The sequence below is a fragment of the Bacillus rossius genome, assembly GCF_032445375.1.
Source record: "Bacillus rossius redtenbacheri isolate Brsri chromosome 4 unlocalized genomic scaffold, Brsri_v3 Brsri_v3_scf4_2, whole genome shotgun sequence".
NCBI lineage: Eukaryota > Metazoa > Arthropoda > Insecta > Phasmatodea > Bacillidae > Bacillus > Bacillus rossius.
Genome location: NW_026962011.1, coordinates 30,294,333 through 30,309,805, shown reverse-complemented (window position 1 = coordinate 30,309,805; position 15,473 = coordinate 30,294,333).

The window sequence follows — 15,473 nt, the reverse complement described above, 5'->3', positions numbered from 1 at the left end:
GAATTGAATTGAATTAAGAGGTTGTGGACTCTGCCCCCCCTCATCGTTGGGCCAATGGGTGGCAACGATTGTTGGCAATAAGTCGGCCAGTTGAGAGCGTGAGCTTTGCCGCCATAAGCTCCAACAACGGCTAAGAGGGCAGCAGGTCGGGGGTTTAAAACCCACTGCAGTAAGCAGAGACCTGACGGTCAATAGTACCGATAAACTGTACAGTCCATTGTCCGGCACATAATGACACAAGAACAGAAGAAATGGTTCGAAGACCTATTGGAACCTCCTAGTGCGCCTTTTCAAGGCGATTGGTCAGAAAGACGGAAGGCAATGGCTGATGCCATAATTGGAAAAAATCTGGATGCAAAGAAAATTACTGTATTGGTGGACAAACTGCTGGAACCAAATATTAATTTGGCAAGTATTGGAACTCCTGGTCGAGAAGAAAGAAAATGGATTGTAAATATATGGCCCATTATCCATGGACAAGATCGTGCAGTCGTAGGACTAATGCTAAAAGATATTTTGAGTGAAGAAATGCAGAAGAAACATGCTGATAAAGATATTAGTCAATTTGAATCTTTAGATTCAACAAACTGGGATGAGCAACAATTGTTATTTCAAGCTGAAAAACTTGTTAAAGATCTTACTTACTACTCAACTACTGAGATTTCTAAGGTAAACAAGAGTGCTACAAACTATATGCTTCCAAGAATTGTGGAATTAAAAGGATTAGTAGACAGAGTATTACTTGATAATGCAAAAATGAAGGGTATTATTGAAACCCAACAACAGATGGCCTCACGAGCTGTTACTGCTGGACCAACTTATTCATCTACCTTGATAAGTGGGAAAATTGACGAAACAACAGAATGGCCTATGTTGAAGCCAAAGAAGGAAATTGTGTTTGTTCTTCCTGAAAAGGAAGATCAAACAAGTGAAGGTACAAAAAAGGATCTTCTAAGAATAATTAATCCTATCAAAGAGAAAATGCAGTTCCAGAGTATTCGGAAGATCTCAAGAGGAGGGATTCTTATAGAATCTGAAGATAAGGAAACTATTGCGAAATTATTGAAGGATGAAAGATTCAAGAAATCGGGGATTCGGGTTGAAAAACCTAAGTCAAGGGGTCCAAAAATTATAATTTTTGATGTGCCCAAAGAGTATGACTCTAAAAATTTTTCAGAAGACCTTTATGAACAAAATCTCTCAGAAATGGATATTTCTAAGGAAGAGTTTATCAAAGATTTCCAAGTAAGAACTAAACGTGTACGTAAGGATAAGACAGACAGAATACACATGATAGTAGAGATAACACCTAAAATAAGAAGTCTTCTGAAGAGAAAATCATCTATATATATTGGATTTTCATCATGCCATTTTAAGGACTTCATATCTGTATCTCGCTGTTATAAATGCCAATCATATGGTCATATAGCCTCTAAATGCCATGGAAATTTAACCTGTTCGATATGCAGCGAACAGGGGCATAAATATCAGGAATGTGGAAAGAAACAAGATGGTGATAAATGTATTAATTGTAAAAAGGAAAATCGGGAATATTGTCACCGAGTAGATTCTACGGAATGCCCGGTATATAAAAGATTTCTCAAAAAAGAACAAGAAAAGATAACATATGAATAGACAACAAATTATTAAAATTGGACAGTTGAACATGCAAAGATCTGCTGTGGTAACTAATGAATTAATTCAAATTGCTCAAGACAAGGATCTTGATATTCTAATGCTTCAAGAACCATATTGTGTTCGTGGGAAGATTGTTGGCATACCTGGCAAGATAATATGTGCAGGTGAACATCCTCAAGCTGCTATTTGGATTCGAAATCAAAGATTAACCTGTATGCCATTAGCAGGACTGACAAATCAATACCATGTATGTTTATTAGTCGATTGTGGAATCTTTAAGATTAATCTGGTTTCTTCATATTTTAAATTTTCAGATGATATATCAGTACATCTGGAACATTGGCAGAAGATAATGGATGTACTTAAGAAATCTAGAGTATTATTCTCTGCTGATTTAAATGCCAAATCTGCATTATGGAACTCTCCTATTACAGATGATAAGGGAGAAGAAGTTAACAATCTACTTATTGCAAATGAACTAGAAGTATTAAATAGAGTTGGCACACTCCCTACATATGTTTCACCGGCATGGGATACTGAGACTTATATTGATGTAACTATTTGCGACAGAAGGACTTATCCTAAGATTTCGGAGTGGACTGTATGCCAGGAGAGTAGTAGTGATCATCGATTAATTCTATTTCAAATAAACCTGGATGCTGAAGATGTAATATATCAAGCCTATAGGAAAAGATACTCTCATAGAGCTATTAACTGGCGGTTATTTGATAAGGATTTATGCAGAAGATCGCAAATATTACTGGAAGATACTCCTGACGATATAGAATTATTTGTTCATAATGTAACTGCATTAATAATTGAACTATTTGAAAAATATTCTAAAGTTTTGCACCCCAAAAGCCCTGAACATACCTGGTGGGATGATGAACTTGAGAAACTAAGGATCAAACTTAAAAATTTAAGAAGAAAATTGAAACAGATGTGGACTTATGAAGTAATGCACACACTTAAAGAAAATTATAAAGATACGAAGAAAAAATACAAGATGTTAATTAGAGAAAAAAGAAGATCATCTTGGCTTAATTTAGTTACCAAGAAAGGAAATGAAGATCCTTGGGGTGTAATATATCGACTATGTGCTGAGAAGAATAAGCTTCCTACAGAAATACCAGGCCTTGTTGTTGATGGATTACAGATATGCTCTATATCAAAGAATTTAAAAATTATTCTGGATGGACTTCTACCGGATGATTGTTCTGCAGACGAGGATGAATTATGCAAACAGAAGAGGGAAGAAATGAATCAAGTTCCTGCTACTCTTCCCATACCTGAGTTTACAATACAGGAGTTAAGGAAAATTATAAAGGAGCTAAAGCCGAAGAAAGCACCTGGACTGGATAATGTAACTGTAGAAATGCTCTGGAGAGTATATACTAGAATGGAAGATGTATTGTTGAAAATGTATAATAGGGCCTTGCTCCAAGAAGTTTTCCCCAGTGCCTGGAAAAAGGGTTTATTGAAAGTTATATACAAAGGATATGGGAAGGACCCTTCGCTGGTTAAATCTTACAGGCCTCTTACTATGTTACCCATTTTGGGTAAAATATATGAGCGCCTAATAAGTAAAAGACTACATGCTTACTTGGAGAAAGTTCATGGTTTACATAATCGCCAAGATGGATTTCGCAGAGGCAAAAGTACAGAGCTGGCTCTGATGGATGTGCTTTCAACAGTTGAATCAAGTTCTTATGAATATATAATGGGAATAACAATCGACATATCTGGGGCCTTCGACAATGCTTGGTGGCCCCAGATTATGTTTCGATTGAAGCAACTGAGGTGTCCCTCAAACATTTATAAAGTGATACTTGATTTCTTATGTGATAGAGAATGTACATGTCAACAGGGACACGTAGTATATAATAAGACATTAACCAAAGGCTGTCCTCAAGGCTCAGTCCTTGGTCCACTTCTTTGGAATGTGCTATTTGATCCACTTCTTAGAGAAGAGTTACCAGAAGATTGTGTCATATACGGCTACGCCGATGATGGATTTTTATTAATCCCAGCTAATTCAAGATTCATGTTAGAAAAGAAGTCTGAAGAGGCTTTAGGTATTGTTCACCAATGGGCAACTGCTTCTAAACTAAAGATTGCTCCAGAAAAAATGGAAGGTATTTTACTCAAGGGTAAACTTAGTGTTAATAGACCTCCCACAGTACGCTACGAGGGACGTGTTGTAAGAATTAAACAACTTGTTAAATATTTGGGAGTACAGATTGGGACTGGATTCCGATTCCACGAGCATATCAAGTACATAACGAAGAAATCTGCAATATTATTCCACCGATTACGATCTACTACACCTGTTAATTGGGGCTTAAACTATAAGACCCTAGAGATTATTTATAAAGGAGTTTATGTGAGTATTTTAACATATGCAGCTGGTGCTTGGAGTCGCATTGCTTGTCAAGTTCATCCTCGAAGAACTTTATTATCCAGCCAACGAACTGTACTTATTGCTATAACTAAATCTTATAGAACAATTTCAACAGATGCACTCCTAGTTATAGCCGGACTCATACCCATTGACCTAGTTATATATGAACGTGGGCAAGTATCCCAGTTAAATAGGGATAGGAAGATCTCTGTGGCAGAGAAGAAGGAACTTCGGCGGAATGTTATATCAAGATGGCAGGAAGCTTGGGACTCCTCAACAACAGGAAGACATACGTACAATATTATACCTGACATTAACGCAAGACTTAAATGTCGGTGGATCACACCGGACTATTATGTATCGCAATTTCTCAGTGGCCACGGAAATTTTAAATCAAAACTCTATTCACTTGGATTAGTACAGTCACCTCTTTGTCAGATTTGTGAAGTAGAAGATACAGTACTGCATGTTTTAAATCAATGTAAGAAGACAGAAGATATCAGAGAAAACTATACTCAAGAATTACTGACACTAGGATATGACTTTCAAGATCTTCGAAGTCTTATCCATAATAAGAATTCTTTTGAAATTTGGAGAAACCTAGTAACAGAAATGGGGAAACGGTTAGAAGAATTTGACCGGTGGTATGCATCTGTGGAAACGGACAGCGATGAAGATTGACTGTAAGAAAATTTTAGAGGAATTTCTCTCCAGTTGATTTATGTGATAAACATTATGAAGATAAACTCTAAATATAGATGAAGAAAACTTAGTTCTGGTTATGGAATATAATTAAGGTTTGAAGCAAGAAGGAAAATTTGTTCACTTTCAAGATGTGATAAATATAATAGTCTAAAACCCATTTTAGGTGAAGAAAATATTTATTATAATTTTTGGTGATGGTATATATTCAGAAGATTCTGAAGAAAGAAGAAAATTTTTGTTTAATATTATTTATTATGTTTACTTTAACATTTATTTGGATAGAGGAAATTAATCTTACATGAAGATATATAATATGCATATAACATTAACTATGGGGACAAGTCAATATAATCTCTCACTAACCCCGATAAACCTTTTGAAAATAAGTTAATATAAAGATTATATGATTTGAAGATAAAATATTACTAGATTGATAAATCTCCTATTATACCCTAACAGGGATTACATATAGGAATGAAGCAATAGAAATAATGCCTTTATTATTTATTGGAGAAATCTGTCCTCGCGCGGAGACTCCGGACATGAGTCATCTCGGAAGACACCTCGCGGGAGGCGCCGCAGCGAAGAGGACGCCGTGGCCTGTCCTCGCGCGGAGCCTCCGCACACGGGTCATCTCGGAAGACACCTCGCGGGAGGCGCCGCAGCGAAGAGAGCGCCGTGGCCTGTCCTCGCGCGGAGCCTCCGGACATGAGTCATCTCGGAAGACACCTCGCGGGAGGCGCCGCAGCGAAGAGGACGCCGCGGCCTGTCCTCGCGCGGAGCCTCCGGACATGAGTCATCTCGGAAGACACCTCGCGGGAGGCGCCGCAGCGAAGAGGACGCCGTGGCCTGTCCTCGCGCGGAGCCTCCGCACACGGGTCATCTCGGAAGACACCTCGCGGGAGGCGCCGCAGCGAAGAGGACGCCGTGGCCTGTCCTCGCGCGGAGCCTCCGGACATGAGTCATCTCGGAAGACACCTCGCGGGAGGCGCCGCAGCGAAGAGGACGCCGTGGCCTGTCCTCGCGCGGAGCCTCCGGACACGGGTCATCTCGGAAGACACCTCGCGGGAGGCGCCGCAGCGAAAAGGACGCCGTGGCCTGTCCTCGCGCGGAGCCTCCGCACACGGGTCATCTCGAAAGACACCTCGCGGGAGGCGCCGCAGCGAAGAGGACGCCGTGGCCTGTCCTCACGTGGAGCCTCCGCACACGGGTCATCTTGGAAGACACCTCGCGGGAAGGGCAAGGCGGACAGTCGCCGCGCCATGAATACACAAGGACAAAGGGTCCAGGAGGGAGGGACACGATTCTCGCGCTCTTCGCGGCCAAAGCCCGCACTATGCCGCGTCCCCTGCTCCAGGAAGGATTGTCGGATTGCGGGGAAAGGTCGCGGGGGAGGAGGGGCTGAAAGTAGAACAGCTCCATGACTGACTCCGTCAGCGGTGCGATTAATTAAGGACTAGTGGACAGAGAGAGAGAGAGAGAGAGAGAGAGAGAGAGAGAGAGAGAGAGAGAGAGAGAGAGAGAGAGATATTGGGAGAGCTGCCAAACTTCCCCTCATCAAGGACCGTACTGGCGAATGGAGGATCCAACGGGAAATTCAGAAAGCAGCGCCGGGTTTATGATTATTACATCATGCAAGGATTCATCATTCTCAGTTTTTTCACCTCTTTTTTAAGGATTATACTGTAATTACACGTCACACTTATTTGTGCGACCCACATGTAATTTCTTCAGTTACTGCCATGTGCGTGGAACCCTCTAGGGGGGGGGGGCGGCAGGGGGGAGCCCCCATGGAATTAAGACGCCCTCCACTGAGGCAACCCGCTTGCGCTTGAAAAACCGCGACTGTGAAACGGAGTTCATATTCGCAATAAAAAAAAAACTATATTTTATGGAAAACTTTCTGTATATTTTAAAGTTTTCTGCCTATTGCATGCATTTAGGCCAAAATATGGGCGATTTACAGAATACGAGCACCGCATCCAGCGATGACTCGTGTTGGTTAAAATTCTCGGGCTGCGCGGCCCTCCCCCCCTCCTCGCTGCGATGCCTAGAGATTTGCGCCGCTGGTTACTACCCTGACAGCTCTCGGCGAACTGAACTGCTGCGCGGGTGAGTGCAGTGAACTATAGTTTTGCTATGAAGCACCATAGTTAAACGCAGGCCCCTGATCTACAAACGGGTCAACCGGCCTTTTGACCAGAACGACAGTGTTTGAGGTGCGGGAGAATTTGAGGGGAAAAAAAAAAAAAAAACACAGAAGGACAAAAAAAATTGAGGATCGGGAAAAACAAGTTTTGAAGGTTCGGTAATGGTTTGATTTTCAAAGATACATGTTAACAATACATTTTTGTTTATATTAACTAACGCAGCGCGCTTTAAAATTTCGGTGCTTAAACCAAATACGCTAGAAAAATATTTTAAACTTGTTCAACAATATGCAGTATACATAATATTTCTTGTTTTATTTTGATAGTTATAACAGTCGTATTAAAGTTTAACAACAATTTATTAAATTTTAAAAAGAAAAGAGATAAATCACCCATGTCTTTGAAAAACATTAGTATATTTTTACATCATGTTATGTTTTAAAACTGATAATATATAAGTTTGAATTTGTTAAGCTTGTTTTAAGATTGGAGGGGGGGGGGGGAGGATGGTAACTGGTTAAGGAAGGGGGGTGGCTAAATATTATCTGCCCAGAGCGCTAGCTGCCTGACATCGGGGACTGCGTTAAACGCCTCATTGTTTTGAGTTCAGTTGAACGACGAAATGATACTGCATAGTTATTGAGAGCTTTCTCAAAGTACAGTCAGCTGTTATTGGCTGCCACGTGCGTTGAAAGTAATTTTTTGGTTTCTTTTTATCCCTTGATGTTGCTCAATCGAGTTTTCAATTTTCATCACTGTAAAAATAAGGTAAACTGTAGTCGGTCTCACACGTAATATTGAATTTTTTTACTTTCTAGTCGTTACTAATAAAGGTCTATTTCTGTAAATTTAACGTTATACCTCTCGCATTTGTTATGTTACAACTACTTTCAACAGATATTTACTAAATGTTACATAAAGAGTATATATAGTTGCATAATTATTTTTGATTGTTATCACTTTTACAGCAATTATATCGCACTTAATGAATATCTATTGAAAATATTTATGACAAACATAAAAAGCAAAGAGGTATTAACAGAAATAACCCTCCACTAACAGCTGGCAATGAGGAGAAAAAAAAATACCCTCATGGTGCATGAAACTCCAACTGAGATATCGTAATAGAAAGTTTTTTTTTAACTTCCAACAATGTTATATATTTTATCACTGCAGCACCAAACAAAAAAAAAAGTTTTTTAGTCCCTCCAGTAAAAATGTATGAAATATGAGCATGGCAGTCGATATAAACTTCACATCTCAATCACTTATTTTTAGAACAAGAGCCTGCAGTTCGAGCTGGCATTGTCACTCAACCTCGAAGAAACACGGAAAATCACTCAGCCACTCGTCATTTTTTTTGAATCCTTTTTTTTTTCCTGGTGGAAAAAGGAAGAAATGTTTGGCCTGCAACGTCACGAAGCTTGATGAACCTTCAAAAGTATTTGTGAAATATAAAAAAAAAACCACGAGCCAGTAGCGGGAAGGAAGAAAAGGGCCAGAGGCCCTTCAGAAGAAATAATGGGCCGAGTCTCTCCACGCGGATGTGGCGCTTGGAGTTCTCGGTTTCCAGGCGAAGGATGTGACCGACAAAAGAGGGGTTGGAGGGGTGCGGCGGTGAAAGAATACGGAAGTATGTGGGTTGGTTTAAGGAGTTGGCGAAATTGGAAAGCCTCGACTTTAACTTATCCTTTTTCATCTCCAGCAAGCTCGCTGCTCTCAGCCTTTCCCCCGCCCTAACCCTGGTCACCGGGTGGAGCAAGTCCGCCGGTGTTAATGCAGTTTTCATGTCGCCTCCTCCGCCGCGCTGCTTCGTCAAGACGCCCGCCCCTCACCCCTCACCACCTGGGTCAGAGCCCGCTCGGGCGGGGGAATATTCAACACGCCAAACCCCGGGGTTGGCAGCCTTGTCCTGTCTAAGAAGCGCTTGTCGCCTGTCGCCGCCGGCAGAGACGGCCGGCCCCGGGGCGGGGAGGTCGTCACACACGCGGTGGTCGAAGCCATTTGCTGACAGGAACACAGCTGCAACGCACGCAACAACTATAGACAGCCAACAATTTTTTTTGACGCGACGTCTAATAAATCGATGAACGCCGGCTGCACGCACGAAAAAGTGTCCCGTAACGCACATTGTCCCACTACGCTGTGTTCCGTTACGTTCATTGTACGCTTGCGCCGCATCCATCTCTCGTCCACTCGATTGGAACAACCATCGATTTGACTTTTTCGAGGCACATTAAACTTGAAACACTCCCATTTGTTTCCTACTTTTCCTATCATCGTCCTATTTTTAAAAGAATAACACAGATTGGAGGAAGTTAAATAGAAAACATGTATAAAAGTTATAGTTAAAATAATTTCTTCCTTAAAGTAATAAACTTATTTAATTAATGAGAGCAAATAAAAGTAAATTTATCAATTAAATTGTAGATTTCATTTCACTCTTTCTTTGTATCCATACAAAATAGTGATAATGCAATAAAAATGATTCAATTTTATTCATAAAAGTATGCAATCATTTCATCAATGTTTTGGTATGACGTCACGTTAAACTATCGTCCGTAAACCGACTTTACAGACAACCAATTTTTTTTTTAATGACTAGGAGAGGCTGAAACAACATTAAGGATTGATGTCTAGTTTAACAGTACCCGGAGAAATAACGTGAATGAACTTGCTAAATTTAGTAGTCACCACAGACGGAGAACCAGGATCAGAACGAAGTAGTAGCCCATAGTTTAATATGAGATAGGGACAGTAAAAATCGGGAAATAACTCCAAATTACCTACAGGATTTTAAATTACGTGATTTCCGAGTTTCAATAATTAATGTTTTTACTTACAGAGAGTGAATGTAGAAGGAACTTTCAACAAAATTTTGTATTATAAATATTATTTAAAAAAAAACCCGTATATCAAAATGATTATCAAACTAAGTTCTCTCCTCAAGAAAAAATATTTTGTTTTGTTGGGTAAATGGTTACACTAGCACTTCGAAATTTTGTTCAGTGAAACCTAAGTGAACTGAGGAAAAGTTATGTTCAATTATGAAATAAATTGTGACAGTTATTTAATAAAATTAACTCGTTTCACACCAATTGGTTTTATTGTCCTTACCATTCTATTTCATCCACAATTTTTTTTTACATTTTTTTAAGTATCGTAACATTATTCAAACATATTATATTTTTTTACCTCTATGTAATAATAAAAGATTTCTCGTTGTAAAGTTGGACTCAAGAAGGCTAAATGTAAAATTGGACTCGGAACTACTTAGTATAATGAGACAGCACTCATGAATCACCATGAGTTACTCGTGGGTTTGGCACTGAACCTCCGCTCTTGGCCTCGCTGAACGAGCGAGTGGGGCTCGTACATGCTCTGACACGAGCTTCCCACGTAACCGCTGTCCGGGTCTGAAGGCACAATTCCTCTGTGAGCGTTGTCGAGTTCATGTAGTAAATATTATTTATTTACGAGAATTTCTTACACACGGTGAACTTAAGGCGATCGCAGCATTGCTTTATAATTAACAGCAGAAAATTTTGTTAACAATATTTAAAAAAATTAATCATAAAAAAATATTGTTGAACAAACAGGACAATTAATAAGAATAAAAGCTATGATTTACAAAAAAAAATGAATATTTAAGATATTTTTTTTTGTTAATAGACGTTACTTGTAAAACAGAGAATCTTCTGGTATGTAAAAACACACCGATGACTCTAGCTACATCATCAACCAGTCATCTGATTGGAAACCTTGTATATGATATTGCGTACGACCAAAGATGAAACTCCCATACTGCCACGTAACCGACCAGCGGATTATTAAATCTTGATCAGAATAATCTACTTTATTAAAAAATTAATTTTGAATCTATTCTTTTAATTGACAGTCTTTACTCTTTATTTAGAGCAATATCATATTTCAAAATACCCGGGACTCGAACCCAGATCCGTGACGTCACTTAAATCGCGGCCGTAGACTGAATACATGTAGTAGTAGAGTAGAGTGCGTGCAGGCTGTGCAGTAGCGACATCTACCATGCCTTCGAGCACACGCCACACAGACCTTGACCCGTGTCGAAAATAGAAGACTGAAAGAAACGGACATTAATTTCCTTGGAAACATGACCATTAGATAAACAACTTAACCTCCACGTTAAAGCTGCTTTTAATATCACTGTTTCATCGTACATTAACATTTAATTACAAACAAAAAGAAGCACCAAACATCAATAAATCATATTCTACAAACCTGGAAGTACTTTCATTTCTCAAACTTTGTCTTGAAGTTCACCTGTATCTTATTCACTGTGACGTGTCGAGCAGTACAAACTCTCTCTCGCTGTCTGTAGTCACCTCTGCAATCGCGGCAGACCCGCCTTAGTATTCACGGCAAACCGAGGTAGGATGTAGGAGACCTTTTATATCTCCAGCAAGTACCGTGTGACGACGACTGGCTTTTGTGACCAGACCGGAAGTCCTGGTGAAAAGTTCTCGGCCAACTCTCTTCCGCTCCGGTGCCGTAATAAAACACCGCGTTCCCGGGACGTGGGTCCGGAGTTTCGAAGCTGACGGTGGTTGGAGGGTTGAGAGGAGGGTGGGGTTGGGGGGGGGGGTTAGTTCGGAATTTGTCACACAATATTTAGCGAGTCCTGCCGCTCAAGGAGTAGGCTTAATTTGAATTCCTGAGGCCGCAGCTGCTTGGAAGTCCTTCCCCTCTCCCCTCTCGCCCTACTGTCGCTCGCTTCAGACCAGTCCTGCGATATGGGAGGCCAGCGATGATGGACTCAGAACACAAAGGACTTTAACTCTTACCTTAACGAGTTGTACTGACCCACACTTAACAGCTTTTTTTTTTTTTGCGTAAACACCATAGATTTTTAAATGATGGATTGAATTTTTGTTTTGTTTTGATCTCCAGCAAATATTTACCAACAACCAAAGTTTGAGCCTAATACGAAAATTTTCTCGATTGAGAACCATCAGTATAGAAGGACACAATGTCATGGCACAAAGGCTGATGTATAAAGAGGGTCCAGATACTATAGATTTGTCTGTATATATATTGTTACGACTGAACAGTTTTGAAATTAAATGATATATCACAAATGGAGCATATTATGAAATTTCAGGGAATTTAATCTAGTATAACAATACTAATACACAAAGTTGGTTGAAAAACACAAGTCTATCGTCTATATGGGGGCATTATATTATGACATGATAAATGTTGTAGGCTGGGTGTGGTATGAACACCACTACGAACAGATGCATGGGTGGAAACCTGACAGGTGAAGAAATGGGACCATGCCAGGTAAAAGGTATTCAGCCAAAAGTCTTCATCGATACCTATTGTTCGCCCATGTAGCCGGATTATTACAGACTAGAGAAGATCCTCCCACAAACTTTCAGTTGCATCTCGGAAATGTGGATTCAAAGAGCACTTGAGTGGCAATATGCGGGAAGGACGGGGGCTATTTAGGGTACAGAGCAACCTTTACATAATACACCTAGTTTTAGTTAGGTTAGGAAATAAAATAGCTAGTAGAGAAATGCAACCAGGTATGTAGGTTTAGGGAGAGACATGATGACCCATGCTAGGTATTACTTTGGATTTATCTGTAACGGCCAGAAGTATGTTTGTTGTAATTTTACTATGGTGCACTAATTTGGCATAATGGTGGTTGGTTTTTGTGATGTTTATGATCTTCAGGCTGTTCATTGGTGCATAAATAAGCCGAATAGTGTTGGTTAATGTGTGTATTTTGCGCACCATGTTCTCCTTTGTGTACAAATTGCACTAGAGTTGTGTTTATTATTTTCTGTGGTCATATTTCTTTCAGAAATGCTTCACTCTAAAAATACTGTCGTGTCTTGGTATCTATTTATGTAAATTATATCTTTTGATCTCAACACAGAGCATGATTTTCTTTAATAGGCCTATAGATTTGACAAGTAATAGTTTGTATTCTACCAGATGGTTAAATATTTATTTTTGATATTGTGTATGATGAGTAAATAAGATATTTATTTTTGGACAAACATAATAACCTATTTTTGTACTAGTACAAAAATATATACATAAAGTAATGTGTAATGCTATTGCATTTAAAGAAATATATGATATAAATCAATAACCAAACAGGAAATATGAAATTCTGCCTATAATATCCTGCCACCCTTGAAAATTTAAAACAAAGGCTATTCTCATATTTTTCTTTAGGGTATATCTATGAGAGTTAACAAGCAGGTCAACCTCCTCAGGACAAACAAGGGTTGCTTAAATTATGATAAATATATTTTATGCTTGCAGTGAGTGTCTGGGTTGAGTGAAACCGGCCTCAGTATGATTGCTGATCTCATTATTAATTCTCGAGAAAATAATCATAACGATAAAAACAATGACGTCTTAAAAGTTTTTAGAATTTAGAATTTGTTTAGCTGCTTCAAATACGCTCATTAAACTTGCGTTTGATCACATTTTAAATTTGATGTTTGAAACAAAAATTGACCGAGAAAGTGCAATTAATTACCATAAATAAATAAGTGCAAAAATTTTTTAAAATTATTTACAAGTGCTCAGCTTATATGATTTTCAAATTAATATACTTTTGGAAGATAAATTTCTTCGCCTGTAAACCAAGCATTCCAATAAGTTGAGCATTGAAGTGGTTGGAGGTTGACGGAGACTTGAAACCGCGGACTGGTTCCCTGACAAGTCCATGGAGCAGGTTGAAGCGTGGTGGATGAAGCGAGGGTTATTGCGTTGCCAAGAACGAGAAGGAGGCGAAATTTTGGATGAAGAATTATTAAATACTCGTACTGAGAATATTATGTTTTTGACGTGACAACGTCTAATAAATCGATGAACTCCGGCTGCATGCACGAAAAAGTGTCCCGTTACGCACATTGTTCCGTTACGCTGTGTCCCGTTACGCTCATTGTTCCGTTACGCTGTGTCCCATTACTCTCATTGTTCCGTTACGCTGTGTCCCGTTACACTCATTATTCCGTTGCGTTGTGTTCCGTTACGCTGTCGGCGAGTGCAGTAATAATAGGTTATGTTACAATTAACTAAAAAATTATTGATGATAGATATTTTATTACAGTTTATTTATATGAAAAATTGTTCATAATTATATTTAAACTTTATAGCTAAACGCCAGTTTTTAAAATTAATTACAAGTCATCTACACGTGAACTGTTTCGTCGACTGTTTATAAAGTGAAGTGAAAAGCTAATGTGGTTTTCATTGCTTATTACAACAACAATTTCGGCAATAAAGGTTAATTATTTTTGCATTTTAAAAATCTGATTACTAGTATAATTTTAAGTGTTTATTCTTTAATTATTAAAATAAAAATGATTCAATTTTATTCATAAAAGTATGCAATCATTTCACCAATGTTTTGTTATGACGTTGTCACGTTAAACTATAGTCCGTAAACCGACTTTACAGACAACCAATTTTTTTAACAAAAATCTTTAACCTATTCACCAATAATTTAATTTTACTATTATTTGTTTCAAATAAAGGGTGGGTGTACTCATATTGAATACAGAGTATTTATATAATTTTTTGAAAAAAAAAATATTGAATTCATACTTTACCAACAGTATTTATATCACTCCAGATATTTTATTATTTTATTTCTATTTATTATTTGCATGCAAAATTAAACTTAAATTTTTTTTGTCACGCCAAGTAAAAATATCTTTCAACGCGCGTACGTAAGTACACGGACTTATTTTTAATATACTTAAACATGTGTATAAATTAATTATTTAATTTAGTAAATTTGAATTAATAATGAACATCAATAAATGCACCGAATGTTTATTCTAATTAATTAATGTTAATTATTTATTAAATAATAAAGTAATAATTTATAATGAAAATAAATTATACATACGAAACATAACCTCACTTACATAAAGAGAGTTAAAAACGTTTATGAACACAATTTATATAACTAATATTCACAATAAATAAATGTTTTTAATCATATGGACCAGCATTTAATATCAATCACTCAAGTATAAGATTTGAAAGCACATATATAATCTTTACATGTACATAACCATTTTTGGATGTATCCTTTTTTTATCCTGTGAAAATTTCTTTGCAATGTGCGTGAGCATCGTAAAAATTCGCTCTCATCATTTTTTTCATAACGTGCCTATAGAAGTATAACTTCCACCATCGAGCGGGGGAGAAGGTGGGCTGGTCACTTGGACAGCCCACCTGAGGTGGCCCTTCAAGTCGTTCAGCTGTAGGCCTGGCCAGCGCGGGGCGAGCCTTCAGAGTTGCGGAACTGTAGCAGTAGTTCAGAGGTTGCGTCGCTAGAGCGAGTGACAGTACTGAATATCTCGCTGGCGACCGGAAACCGGAAACGCACCCCGCGACCCTCCTCTCCTATCCGTTGGGGGAAGGGATGAAAGTTGGGGAAGACGAGGAGGAGAGAGTAAAAAAAAAGAAGAGATATTTTTTGGGGGGGAGGGGGTGGGGGGGGGGGGGGTGGAAAGGTCATAACTCGTCAATTTTTTTATCTCCCTAGGCCAGAAAAATTA